The following is a 15,665-nucleotide window of genomic DNA, read 5'->3' as shown; positions in this document are numbered from 1 at the left end:
TTTCCGGACAGCGACGATACCGTCTGATAATACTTGCCTGCAACATGATGGATCTTTCTAAAACATTCTCTTGGACTCTTACCCTGTTAAACCCCCACAAAATGGCGTAAAGCGTGTTGTGGTTCAGGGTAAAATACACTCAGTTATTGCATATAAAACCAACTTCTCTTCCTCCATATTTGAGGTGTCATGAGAAAACAGCACCGCTAATTGAGGGCTAAAACAAGGAAAGAGAAGAGAGGCACGAGGATTAGATAAAGTCTGGCACATACTGAGATGATAATAAGCAAGGCTGGAAAGTGAGGGGAGAGAGCGAGAATGGAGAGAGAAAAAGAGAGAGACAAAAACAGATGAAAACAGAGAGGGGGCGGTTATAAAATGATTAAGGGACATGCTATATAGAATTTCCTGATTTGAAAAACACAAACAGGTCTGTCAGATGGCTCTGCCTCACCATCTGTTCTCTCCTGCCAAAATGTACAAGCGATGCTTCACCTTTTTGAACATAAATAGATTTCTGATCCAGAAATATTATTGGCCTTAGAAAGTTTGGTGGTAGCTGCACATGTGGAAACAAACATGTCCGGGTACATCAAGTAAAATCAATTGTGTGAAAAAAAAATATGTATTTGAACAATATTTTTCTGTGTAACCCTTTTTGATGTGATGTAGTTAGGAAACATTGTTGCAGTGTTTATGTTCTTAAAATGAGTACATAACCCTACCATCTGAACATCCCTAGACAGATTCAATATTTGGTAATGCTTTTAAATATAAGTCAGTCTGGTACACAAACACTAACTACATCAATAAATATAAAGTACAATTTTCCATTTTTGACAATGCCAAAAAAAGAAAAGAAAGGAAATAGAGATATTCTTTGAAAGTGGAATTAATAGCATAGCAGACTGCCAACACATGGAAAACTGCTTGGAAGTCTAATTCGCTTTGGAAAATTTGGTGTTAAAGATAATTACACTCCAAAAATGATTTCCCTTCTTTGGACTTTGAGACTGTTGGCTGTTCCACAGCAAAGACTGCTGTTTGGTTTCTGGGTTATAGTTGTTGACCCAGCTGTGACTACCACTGAAACCTCCAGATGATGGTTGGGTCATCCCAGGTTTGCACACTTCATTACAGACTTGCTTTTCATCTATGAGATCACAACTGAGCAAGATTTAGACGCGCTGAAGTTACAGCGATCACCTGTTGCAAAGATAATTGTCACACAGCAGGAAGAGTGTCTGAACGTATAAATAGCACATGTTAGCATCAGAAGCTATGGTGTCTGTGTCAAGTGATTCCCCCTTTAAAACAGTCTTACAACTACTTGTCCTGTTCTCCAGTTTGAATCATTTTCTACGGCTTCGTTTTAATAATCCCTCACTGTTCCTGAACCTTTCTTACATATTAAAGACCATACCTTAAAATGCATTGCTTTGTTTCCCAATGTCTACTTTGGGCTAGTCTCTGTGCTGCGGACCTAGCCACTAGCAAAACCAGCCCTTAAGCAGTTAGCATCACCTTAGAAACAGTCAAAATAGCTTAATAACTGTTTTGTGGTGATGGCCTGTGCTGCTTTTTTTGCAGGTCTGCTATCTAGAGCTGTTACAGATTATTAAAGCATGTCATAGATGATGTAGACAGCAAGCTTTAAGTGTATGTCACTGTAATAACTTGCATTCTTCATACATTCTTAGTATAATAGGGACACTGGCTATGGATGTCTATAGAGAGAGAAAATAGATGACTGTGATGTTTATTGCAACGTCAACTGCATTGGCTCCTAGCGACTTCATCCTAAGAGTTAAATCAGGGAATACATAGGCTGTATTTTTATTTAAACCTTGACAGTTCTGTGTTTCACATGCTGTATTATTACCATTGAGTAAAGGGTTAACAGTGCATGCTCTCTAAATACTTTGCTGGTATTTTTGCATCATACACCCTCCGGCCCCTTCTTGTCCGGAGCCTGTGAGTCTGGACACAGAGACTGAAGCCCAAAGTGCTACTGGCTGGCTAATGCTGCTTGGACACACATGTGTGCACACCTACACACACATACACACCTTCTCTCTCTAAAAGAGACATTTCTTTCGCAAAACCCTGTGGCACGTAAAGTGCACTCGGATTTGGTCACATACACTGTGTAGAGTACAGTGGGAGAACCCGATATCTCTCACAGTATCATTCAAAAACTATTGATTTTTAACGTTTCATAAAAGGAAGGTGCATTATAGTAATATGATGCCTGCTAATCTGAGCACTATAATAAATGGTTGCAGATAACTCTGTAATCATTTAAGTTTCTGCTTACTCTGAGCGTACAACTTCAAAGGTAATTATTTCAAGGGTTTTATTTAAGGTTCTACATGTAGCTTTGGAAGTATGAATGAATAACAGCAAATGCATATTTTTTTGGCATTTTAATTTGTTCGCATGCACGAGGAGAAGCAACAGGTTTCAGAACGTCTGCCATAAGTAACACCCCATTCTGGTTTTAATCCAAATGCAGATATTTTAGTGAAATCAACAAGTGCATGCAGTTTTTGAAATACTAAAATATTAAGCTCCCCACGACTTCTAAGGCAGAAAATGCACTTGACACTTTTATTAAGCCTCAAGGGGAAAAAAAACATTGCAGTTCATTGAAAAGCACTAACATAACTTTTGTTTGCCAGAAAAGCTTTGCCAAAAGATGAAACTTCATTCATGTGTCAGAGTGGGTCAGAATTTCTGCAGTTCTGCTTAAAAGAAAAAAAGCAGCACAGCATTTTATCATCCATATAATTCCACTTCAATGCCACATTTTTAATTAAGGATACTGTATGGTTCCCCAGTAAAGATAAATTAAACATTGTACACATTTACAAATCTGCAATCACAGCAGTGCTAAGCATTTACACAATCAGAGAAAATGCTCTTACTAAGCAGTATTAATTTATAAGACATTACAATAGCTGACATAAAACTAGAAGGGAAATGAGAGTCCTCATCATATTACAAGAGCTATTCCGATGGTGTTTTACCTCTGTAGTCCTCCTGGATGATTACAATAGTGCCACAGTGGGAGGTGAAATAAAGCTGTACAGCTGGATATAGCTAGCATCAGATGACTTAATCAGGCCATAAAGAAAGCCTCACTTACAGATGCTGTGTTGCCCCTGTGCTCCGCATTTCATCAGCCCCAGGGAAAGGTGAAATATGCTTCCTCTGAAGGTAATGTGCCCTATCTCCGTCCAAGCGGTGACAAATTTATCGCCCCCTCGACTATTTACAATCCGTCTGAGCCATGATGATTTGGCTTGTGTTATTTAAGCTGCAGAAGTAAAGCCATGTTACTGCTGTTCTGAGGTGCCAACAAAGGGGAACAGCAAGAAAAGGGGGGAAAGTAAAAAAAAAAAAAAAGGTACCACTTTACAATAAGGCTCCCCTTATAGATGCTAATAAATAGTTTATAGCTATATTATTAATTAATTTGTAAATGCTTTATAAACCATTATTAATGGTTTATTATGCATTAGTTAAGGGTGAGAAAGAGGAAAAAAACTGACCGGTTTCTTGCCAAATAGTGAGCCAAATGTGTTCACCTATATATTTCATCTAGAGTTGCTATATTAAACATTTCAGACTAAGTTACTATCCTGTAAGCACAATCAGCATTTGTAAACATATTTTTTATCATATAAAATTGTACTTCAGAAATGCATTATAAATATCCACAACTATCAATCGGAGCTTTGTTGTAAAGTGTAAAGCATAAAACCATTTATTAATGAATAATAAATATTTATAAATGCCAAATGGGAGCCTTATTGTAAAGTGTAAAGCATGACACCATTTATTTATGACTAATAAACATTTATAAATGCCAAACGGGAGCCTTATTGTAAAGTGTAAAGCATAACACCATTTATTAATGACTACTAAACATAAATGACAAAAGAGAGTTTTGTTGTAAAGTTTAAAACATGTCAACATTTATTAAGGACTAATAAACATTTATAAATGCCAAATGGGAGCCTTATTGTAAAGTGTAAAGCATAACACCATTTATTAATGACTACTAAACATTATAAATGACAAAAGAGAGTTTTGTTGTAAAGTTTAAAACATGTCAACATTTATTAAGGACTAATAAACATTTATAAATGCCAAATGGGAGCCTTATTGTAAAGTGTAAAGCATAACACCATTTATTAATCACTAATAAACATTTATAAATGACAAAAGATAGCTTTGTCGTAAAGTTTAAAACATGTCAACATTTATTAATCACTAATAAACATTTATAATTGCCAAAAGTGAGTCTTAAATGTATAATGTCACCATTTATAACACTTAGACCTAAATTACAATCAGTGCTTGAAATAACATTTAACTACTGTCAAAAATGGCAATGTATTGTAAGAGTAACACATGTAACATTAAATGTGTTTTTTAAAACACCAAACAGTCACCCACTCCAAAAAAAGTTCATGCCAGACTGGTTCAAACTGGAAATATTTTTTGTATGTCCTTAAATAAGCGTCCCAGTGGTCCATCAGGGTGTCGCGAACCAAGCCAAGATGACCACTCAAGAACCATCAGGTGTTCCTCCAGCAACTTCTCAGTGCGATTTCCTCTTAGTCTACGGACATGTCCTTTGATGGTCATCCAAGCCCTTTCGATATGCTGTGTATGACTGCCAGATTGAGGATCTACAAACCACCTGCTGTGATTTACAGTGTAATGTCTGTACCCTATGTTTGTCAAAACATTTTTCTAGGCTCTCCACTCATCACTGATAATGGCACTACCCAACTTAACATGCTGTCTGATCAGAGGAACAAGGTGGCGCCTTGATCGTTTTTCAACAAGTTTTAACACGAGCCTTCGCCTTTTGTCTTTAATTCCCATCATTCCAAATACCCATTTCTTCCTTTTCCATGCATTTCCAAAGCGTCCACGTGCATACTGAAAACAAAAAGAATAAAATTAAACAGAATTAAAATGAAAAAGAATAAAATTAAATATCTACAAAGAAACATTCAAAAAGATGGTTGCTTCTACTAATTTTTTTTACTTATGGTAAAGGTTTCCATGTTTAGAGGACACAGTCAGATCTGCATTGATTCTAACAAACCTGTCTGAGAGTTTACCAACCTTTCGCTGATGACGGAGACAGCTTTCATCTATAACCACAAATTCTCTGTCACCACCAAGACGGTGTCCATTGTTTATTCTGTGTCTTTTAATTGCACGTATACAAACATGTCGAATGTGTCTTGCCATGCTACTTAGTGTTCTGGAGCTGCCAGCCACTTCATCATCGATCATATCTACTTGTCTGAGCCTGAGCCCTTGTGAAAATCTGTGATAGAAATTGAGGCAATTATTACTTACTGAGGCCCTAATTTTATTTCACAAGTCTCGTATTGGTGTTCAATTATGAAAGGTGCATTGCTATTAATGTCTACATCTACATATACCTGTAAATGAACTTCATCCAACTGAAAAGAGATGTTTTTGATTTCTCAAAGAGGGAGCCAGTTCTAATTGTTCTGGAAACTCTCCTATGACTTGCTCTTTTCCAGCACCTGAGAACATATCAATGAGTTAAGTAAAGAAATGGACCCTTAAACAAGAGCATTAATTGAAAAGATAATCACAAAATTAAGTATGAAGAAAATAATAATGAAAAGAGGTTAATGCTCCCTCTTGCATTGATAACCGAAATATTTTGTTATATTTACTACATGCACTACATTATCATGCATTATACATACCACATATATTGGTCTTTCTTCACCACGGAAATCATTTTCATCTTATGGTGACAAACAGGACATCTAAGCTTCTTTTTTAGCAGGTGTTTCTTCTGCAGCCATTTAATGAGCCTTAGTGCCTTATATTTAGTTTGTTTTCCTTCTATTCTGGCGCGCAATCTCATTCCCAGAGACATTCTGGTGGAAAAAAATGAGTAATTTATTTTATTATCACCTCGAAACACCGTAAAATACTCTATGGGAGTCTAGTGCAAATCGGTTCAGAGTTAAAGAACTTCACATGCTATATAAAACAAGCCCTATAATCAAAAATAGTCCCACGCAAAAAAGAGGATTGTCTCACCTGTTATAATGTATCTCCGATTTTGTTATGTAGATCTAACCCGCTGGATTCATGCTAAAAAAATATGTTCTGCTGCCAAAGGGAGGGAAAACAAATTTAATTTAAACGCAGAGGAGCTTATACAACCATCCAATCACAGTTAACTTTATTAAGGAAAGCCCCTCCTCTCAGAGCGCGACAGGCAGTGGAGCGCTCTGGAAGGTCAAGCCAAAGGGGCACGAACAGACACACTGAAGGCGCTCGTTCAAGTTGCTGCGCCATGGATGGAGCAGAAGATAAAAATTTGTGTGCGTCTGCGACTTACACAGTTAGCACACGTTCGAAGAGATACAAAAAGCAGAGACTGGATGATCTAGATTGCACTAAGCCAACGACGTCAGCAGTTAGACATGAAGGTGAGTATAATGCTAGCTAGCTAGCTACCGAGCCATTTGGCTGCTAGCTACAGTGGCTAACTAACATCACATAACATGTGAATAGCTCTATTACTATTGGTTATTCCAAACGATTGATATCACTTAGTTGTATATTTTTAGTTTTGTTTATGTGCATCATTAAATTTATATTAAACACCCTGGTAAGGCAGTACACATAAGAATTATTTGCCTTGTTTTAGAAATGTCTGAACCACCACATGTGTATATAACATAATTTTTACAAAGTGGCTTTTTATAAATTCAAGTTGTAACCGTTTTTAATCAATATTTTATTTGAGTTTCCCAAGTTTAGATTATAAATTATTTTAGTATTGTAATTTAATAATTGTTTGTTCTTTAGATTCTTCTTCTAATCCTGCCCCTACTGCAACTGCCCTTCTTAACAAGGAGCGAGAGAAACTGACTTTTCTTAAGGAGGAACTGGAGCGCGACACCCTGATGGACCACTGGGACGCTTATTTAAGGACATACAAAAAATATTTCCAGTTTGAACCAGTCTGGCATGAACTTTTTTTGGAGTGGGTGACTGTTTGGTGTTTTAAAAAACACATTTAATGTTACATGTGTTACTCTTACTGTCACGGTTCTGGGTCCGTTGGACCCAGTAGTTTGAGTTTTATTATGTTTTAGTTTGCATCAGGGATTGTTTTCTTGTTCTCTTGTAGTGTTGATGATGATGATGTTTATTATTTGAGTTTCATGTTTCTGTGGTGTTTAGGATTTGTTCTTCGGTTGTGTCTGCTTAGTATTTGTCTAGCTCCATGTGCCATTGTCTGTCTGTCTCTCTGTCGAGTTTGTGTCTTAGTGTGATGGTTTCTTGTTCCTGTTTTATTGTGATGGTCTGCGTCTCATGTGAGTGTGTTCAGTTTTACCTTTGTCTCGTCTTGTTGATCATTCCCAGCTGTGTCCACCACCTGTGTGTAATTCCCCTGTGATTCTCCGTGTATTTAAGTCATGTCTGCCGTCATTGTAGTTGCTGGTCCGTCTGTGTATTCCACCCTGCGTCATCTGTGTGTTTCCCTGCTGTCAACCGCCAAGTGTTTCTGCTCATGTTCAGGTTCGTGTTCTGTAGTTAGTTTGTTCCCAGTCTAGTTAGTCATAGCTCCCTTTGCCGTTTGTATTTACTTTCATGCTCAATAAACCACCTTCACACCTTCACGACTGCCTGCGTTTGGATCCTCCTTCATTGCCTCCACACGGCTCACCTCACTCGCCGTGACACTTACAATACATTGCCATTTTTGACAGTAGTTAAATGTTATTTCAAGCACTGATTGTAATTTAGGTCTAAGTGTTATAAATGGTGACATTATACATTTAAGACTCACTTTTGGCAATTATAAATGTTTATTAGTGATTAATAAATGTTGACATGTTTTAAACTTTACGACAAAGCTATCTTTTGTCATTTATAAATGTTTATTAGTGATTAATAAATGGTGTTATGCTTTACACTTTACAATAAGGCTCCCATTTGGCATTTATAAATGTTTATTAGTCCTTAATAAATGTTGACATGTTTTAAACTTTACGACAAAGCTATCTTTTGTCATTTATAAATGTTTATTAGTGATTAATAAATGGTTTTATGCTTTACACTTTACTACAAAGCTCCGATTGATAGTTGTGGATATTTATAATGCATTTCTGAAGTACAATTTTATATGATAAAAAATATGTTTACAAATGCTGATTGTGCTTACAGGATAGTAACTTAGTCTGAAATGTTTAATATAGCAACTCTAGATGAAATATATAGGTGAACACATTTGGCTCACTATTTGGCAAGAAACCGGTCAGTTTTTTTCCTCTTTCTCACCCTTAACTAATGCATAATAAACCATTAATAATGGTTTATAAAGCATTTACAAATTAATTAATAATATAGCTATAAACTATTTATTAGCATCTATAAGGGGAGCATTATTGTAAAGTGGTACCAAAAAAAATTCATAAGATGTGATCATGTTCTCATAAGCTACTGCTGCTGGTTTACCATATCATCATTAAGTAAAATAAATAAATAAATAAATATAAAAAAAACACCCAGCACGCCCCTGCGGGCGGTTTATCCTTCAAGCTCGGGTCCTCTACCAGAGGCCTGGGAGCTTGAGGGTCCTGCGCAGTATCTTAGCTGTTCCCAGGACTGCGCTCTTCTGGACAGAGATCTCCGATGTTGTTCCCGGGATCTGCTGGAGCCACTCGCCTAGCTTGGGAGTCACCGCACCTAGTGCTCCGATTACCACGGGGACCACTGTTACCTTCACCCTCCACATCCTCTCGAGCTCTTCTCTGAGCCCTTGGTATTTCTCCAGCTTCTCGTGTTCCTTCTTCCTGATATTGCTGTCATTCGGAACCGCTACATCGATCACTACGGCCGTCTTCTTCTGTTTGTCTACCACCACCATGTCCGGTTGGTTAGCCACCACCATTTTGTCCGTCTGTATCTGGAAGTCCCACAGGATCTTAGCTCGGTCATTCTCCACCACCCTTGGGGGCATCTCCCATTTTGACCTCGGGACTTCCAGGTTATACTCGGCACAGATGTTCCTGTACACTATGCCGGCCACTTGGTTATGGCGTTCCATGTATGCCTTGCCTGCTAGCATCTTGCACCCTGCTGTTATGTGCTGGATTGTCTCTGGGGCATCTTTACACAGCCTGCACCTGGGGTCTTGCCTGGTGTGATAGACCCCAGCCTCTATGGACCTTGTGCTCAGAGCTTGTTCTTGTGCTGCCATGATTAGTGCTTCTGTGCTGTCTTTCAGTCCAGCTTTGTCCAGCCACTGGTAGGATTTCTGGATATCAGCCACCTCCTCTATCTGCCGGTGGTACATACCGTGCAGGGGCCTGTCCTTCCATGATGGTTCCTCGTCTCCCTCCTCTTTCTTGGGTTTCTGCTGCCTGAGGTATTCACTGAGCACTCGGTCAGTTGGGGCCATCTTCCCAATGTATTCTTGGATGTTTGTTGTCTCATCCTGGACTGTGGTGCTGACACTCACCAGTCCCCGGCCCCCTTCCTTCCGCTTAGCGTACAGCCTCAGGGTGCTGGACTTGGGGTGAAACCCTCCATGCATGGTAAGGAGCTTTCTTGTCTTTATGTCAGTGGCTTCTATCTCCTCCTTTGGCCAGCCTATTACCCCAGCAGGGTACCTGATCACGGGCAGGGCGTACGTGTTGATGGCCCGGATCTTGTTCTTACCATTCAGCTGACTCCTCAGGACTTGCCTGACCCTCTGCAGGTACTTGGTGGTTGCAGCTTTTCTAGCGGCCTCTTCATGGTTCCCATTCGCCTGCGGGATCCCCAAGTACTTGTAACTGTCCTCTATGTCTGCAATGTTGCCTTCTGGTAGTTCAATCCCCTCAGTTCTGACTACCTTCCCTCTCTTTGTTACCATCCGACTACACTTCTCCAGTCCGAACAACATTCCAATGTCATTGCTGTATAGCCTGGTAGTGTGGATCAGTGAATCGATGTCTCGTTCACTCTTGGCATACAGCTTGATGTCATCCATGTACAGGAGGTGGCTGACAACTGCTCCGTTCCGTAGTCGGTATCCGTAGCCAGTCTTGTTAATGATCTCACTGAGGGGGTTCAGGCCTATGCAGAACAGCAGTGGGGACAGAGCATCTCCTTGGTAGATCCCGCACTTGATGGTGACTTGTGCTATGGGCTTGGAGTTGGCCTCTAGTGTTGTACGCCACATCCCCATTGAGTTCCTGATGAAGGCTCTTAGGGTCCCATTGATCTTGTACAATTCTAGGCATTCCAGTATCCAGCTGTGGGGCATTGAGTCATAGGCCTTCTTGTAATCAATCCAGGCAGTGCACAGGTTGGTCAGTCTGGTCTTGCAGTCTCGGCTGATTGTTCTGTCTACCAGTAGCTGGTGTTTTGCGCCTCTGGTATTCTTGCCAATTCCTTTCTGTGTCCCGCTCATGTATTGACCCATGTGCCTGTTCATCTTAGCCGATATGATGCCTGACAGGAGCTTCCATGTAGTACTGAGGCAGGTTATTGGTCGGTAGTTGGAGGGGACCGGTCCCTTCTTGGGGTCCTTGGGGATCAGGACCGTCCGGCCTTCAGTTAGCCATTCCGGGTGTCTCTCGTTAACTAGCAGCTGGTTCATTTGTGCTGCCAGACGCTCGTGGAGTGCAGTCAGCTTCTTCAGCCAGTATATATATATATGTATCTGCTGGGGACAGGAAGAGACTGAACAGGGTGATCCGAAGGGCCAGCTCTGTTCTAGGATGCCCTCTGGACCCAGTGGAGGTGGTGAGTGACAGGAGAACGGCGGCTAAGCTGTCATCCCTGATGGACAACATCTCCCACCCCATGCAGCAGACTGTGACAGCACTGAGCAGCTCCTTCAGTGGGAGACTGCGGCACCCACGGTGTGGGACGGAGAGATTTCGCAGGTCTTTCCTCCCCACTGCTGTCAGACTCCATAATAAAGACTTTAACTGATCAAGCACACACATCCATACATATGCAATAATACTAAGTGCAATAATCCTTTCTGTCATCGTTGTATTTTTACTCAGTTGTATATAGTATTTGTATTTGTATTATATTTTTATCTTATTGTATATTTATTTTATTTTATTCTACTGTATATAGTATTTTATTTTATTCTATTCTGTACAGTTGTGTACTGTATTTATTCTTATTGTATTCTAATTTTTGCCTCATAACTTTTGCACTGTCCACTTCCTGCTGTGACAAAACAAATTTCCCACGTGTGGGACTAATAAAGGTTATCTTATCTTATCTTATCTTATATATATATATATATATATATATATATATATATATATATATATATATATATATATATATATATATATATATATATATATATATATATATATATATATATATCGTGCAACCATTGCAGCTTGAATCACAAATATATATATATATATATACTGACAGTATTTCAAGGGCTAACTTGTGACTACATCATGGTCAGGTAGCCCAAGTTTTCAAAAAGCAATTAAACCAAAAGGAAGTGATATTTCTCTCAAACCCACCCTGAACTTCTCTCAGAAAGCTAATTAGCTAGTCACATTTAATGAACTTAATTAGCCACATTTTAAACTACTATCCACAACAGTATTAAGATATTGATTAACTAATACGTCCGACATGTATACAGCCATAATCAATAAAAGTTCATTTGCACTCTCTAAATTATGAATGATCTGTGCTTGCCTCAATAATTATCCAGTAATATTTTTGTATAATTAAATACACCTCATAAGCTTGAGTTACACCACACATCTTACATTCTGAACTGCTCAGTCAGCTTCATTTTAGCTCTATTTATTTATAAAAATTTGTAGAAAAAAGAAACTTAAAGCACTAAGATATGAATACTTGAAATTAGTTTTGCATGCTCTTAATAAAAGAACATTTCAAAAGGACCATCTTTCAGATATATATACAGTTCTACATATACACACAAAAAGCCTCCGTTCCAATTATTCACCTCAGCTACTCTGTAGATTCATTGTTAACTGTGCTTATTATGCTGAGCGGCCACAGTTTGCATGCTACTGTATGAGCCAAGCTGCTGGACAGATCAAGACCAACTTCAGGTGCTCAAATAGCCGTTTGACCAGCTCTGCTTTACATTTATCATGAGCTCAGTGTCTAAATGTGACATAGTCACAAACTCTATTGAACCTATTTAGGATTTATTGGCCTAAGATTTTTAAGATTGTATTCCATTTTTTTCTACTTTATTAAGCATATTATAGAAGAAATGTAGTTCTGCAAAGTTTCAAAATTTTTCTATTAAATGACAGCATTAATAGCTGCTATGCTCTGGCATATTTCTTCCTCTGTTTAATGCCTATGTAAGATAGCATTTTATAATGATCATTCGAAATAAAAGCCAGCACTGACAAAATATTTACCACAACCCTAATAATTTCTTTTTAGCACTTAATAAAAAGTACACAGTAATTATAGATTGGAATACTGAGATTACCTTTTGTTATAATCTATCCAACAAATGTTGAAATATTTCAGTTTGACGGTGTAACTAACTGACTGGCATTGCCCTACCTTTAACCATATTATATATACTATGCCAATAGCACTAGAAAATCATTAAATATTTACTAAGTTACTTTTAATAGTAATGACCAGATGCAGTTTTTAAAATAAACTACAAAACATCCGACACCACAAATCTTGGTAATATGAGGAAAGCTGCTATGGTGAATGTGAAGTCTGACAAAATGAACCTCTTGTACAACAGCAGTCTTAAAGAATACTGGAATCTGTTGAAAGCTGCTTCATAGATGTATCATCAGCTCTGTATATTCTAAACTGTATTCTCAGGAAATTTAAAGCTGACTTATCTGTAAACCCTCATTTTTTATGTAACATGATGCAGCTAGATTCTGACGATGGGGTAATAATGTTGCTCTTGAATGTCAGAACACTGCGGTGTTAGCACAATTAGAAGCAATAATGTTACAGTTCTAAAGGGCAATATAGTAGCAGAGGAGACCTCATGCCTTCATAACAGCTGAGATGTGATAGTGTGTGCTTCTCCAGATATGTTTATGGCACATTTAGAAAGTATTTTAAGTATTTTTAAAAAGCATTATATTTGGATTGTCTTGAGCCCAACAATGACTGATTAGTGTGATTAGCAAAGGTCATTAACCTCCTAGGACCTGGCGTCCACATATGTGGACATCACGTTTTGGGTTATTTAGCCCAAAATACTCAATTATGCTCTACAAGGGCCTGATATCCACTTACGAGGACATTATACTGCTACTGTTCTATCAAAATTTTAAACGAATATCCTCATATGTGGCTCTTATTTGTCTTACAAACAAAAACAATGTAAAAAAAAAATCTGGTAATTCTTTGTTTTTACATTCATCGGGCCCCAATCAGCCCAAATATCAAAGAGAAATTAAAAATGCATGCCGTGGAAGAGTTCGGGTCTTAGGAGGTTAAATAGGATGACAAATTTAGCTAACTTAAAGAAGCTTAAAATAGAATCAGAATCAGAATCAGAATCAGAATCAGAATGGGTTTATTGCCAGATGTTGAGGTTTACAACATTAGGAAATTGCTGCGGTGCTTCAGTGCAGACAATAAGAATTAAAGTGCTATGTAGAAAGAAAGATATGTGCATGAGATATACATGAGATATATACATGAGAATAAGAATTATGAGTGCTACGCAGAAAGATATATACATGAGTGCAGGTGGTGATCAGTGCCAAACATATATACATGAGAATAAGAATTATGAGTGCTACGTAGAAAGATATATACATGAGTGCAGGTGGTGATCAGTGCCAGACATGAAATGATGCAGTGACACAGCGTAGGGTCATGTGTTAGTGGCGGGGACAGTCATGTGGTTATTGTTCATGTGTCCAACAGCAGAGGGGAAGAAACTGTTCTTGTGGCGAGAGGTTCTGGTGCGAATGGACCGGAGCCTCCTGCCTGAGGGGAGCAGGTCAAACAGACTGTGTCCAGGGTGAGAAGGGTCAGCTGAGATCCGGGCTGCACGCCGCAGTGTCCTGGAGGTGTACAGGTCCTGCAGAGATGGGAGTCTGCAGCCAATCACCTTCTCAGCAGAGCGCACAACACGCTGCAGTCTCTGTTTGTCCCTGATAGTGGCTCCAGCGTACCACACGGTGATGGAGGAGGTGAGGATGGACTCGATGATTGCAGTGTAGAATTGCATCATCGTCCGTGTTGGCAGGTTGAATTTCTTCAGCTGCCTCAGGAAGTACATCCTCTGCTGGGCTTTCTTGATGACGGAGGTGATGGTGGGCTCCCACTTCAGGTCCTGGGTGATGGTGGTACCCAGGAAGTGGAATGAGTCCACAGAGGTGATGGGGGTGTCAGTCAGGATGATGGGGGGGAGTGGGGCTGTGTGCTTCCTGAAGTCCACAATAATCTCCACTGTCTTCTGGGCATTCAGCACCAGGTTGTTGTGGCTGCACCAAGACACCAGACGTTCAACCTCCCTCCTGTAGGCAGACTCATCCCCGTCAGAGATGAGCCCAATGACGGTGGTGTCATCTGCGAACTTGATTAGCTTGACAGACTGGTGGGTGGAGGTGCAGCAGTTGGTGTACAGGGAGAAGAGCAGAGGAGAAAGAACACAGCCCTGAGGGGAGCCGGTGCTGATGGTCCGGGAGTCCGAGACATTCTTCCCCAGCCTCACGTGCTGCTTCCTGTCCGTCAGGAAGTCAGTGATCCACCGGCAGATGGGATCAGGCACATTCATCTGGGAAAGCTTGCCTCGGAGATGGTCTGGAAGGATGGTGTTGAAGGCAGAGCTGAAGTCCACAAACAGGATCCTGGCGTAGGTTCCTGGGGAGTCCAGATGCTGCAGGATGAAGTGTAGGGCCATGTTGATGGCGTCATCTACAGACCTGTTGGCTCTGTATGCAAACTGCAGGGGGTCCAGGAGGGGGGCCGTGAGGGTCTTGAGATGGGAGAGAACTAGGCGCTCAAATGACTTCATGACCACAGATGTCAGAGCCACGGGTCTGTAGTCATTTAGTCCAGTGATCCTAGGTTTCTTGGGGACAGGGATTATATATATATAACACATACACACCTGTAAGACTGAAGAGCTGAGTCCTTAGGGTGTTATTCTGGACAAACACTTTTAACAAGACAAAAGAACCACACACCGGTCACTCAAAGCTATTTAAAGTTATTTAATTTATATTAAAAAACTGAAGTCTTAAAATAATTTGAATTAAAACAAACTGTAGTTTCCATAAATAACTGTAGAAATAGCTGTTGTTACATAAAAGAACTCAAAGTTGTTTTCTTATGTGACTATATTGACACAAAATTAGAGATGTATCTGCCTAATCATGAATGTGTTTATCATTCAAGGGAGGTGTCGTTGTCATTTGTCTTCTTTGGATATACATGGCTATGAAGAGTTTATAGGTTATTTGCAAAAAATTAGCTTTGGGGGTGATTTTGAATACAACTGTAAAGAGGTTAAATCTTGGTTCAAACAACCTCAGTCATATTCAGTTTGGATGCTTCATCACAAGGATTCTTATGATGACAGGAAACATCACGTTTATATTTTGGAGGTATCACGGTAA

General features: G+C 39.5%; 1 pseudogene; it reads right to left on the bottom strand.

Annotated features, from left to right (window-relative positions):
* Window positions 1–4,024: 4,024 nt before the first annotated feature.
* On the bottom strand, window positions 4,025–6,124 carry LOC146661844 (uncharacterized; annotated as a pseudogene).
* Between the last annotated feature and the right edge of the window lie 9,541 nt (window positions 6,125–15,665).

The sequence above is a fragment of the Rhamphochromis longiceps genome, linkage group LG9 (genome assembly GCF_057381845.1).
Source record: "Rhamphochromis longiceps isolate RC_006_pf linkage group LG9, R_longiceps_female_GT1.1, whole genome shotgun sequence".
NCBI classification, from domain to species: Eukaryota; Metazoa; Chordata; class Actinopteri; order Cichliformes; family Cichlidae; genus Rhamphochromis; species Rhamphochromis longiceps.
This window is presented reverse-complemented; position numbering and strand designations above follow the sequence as displayed.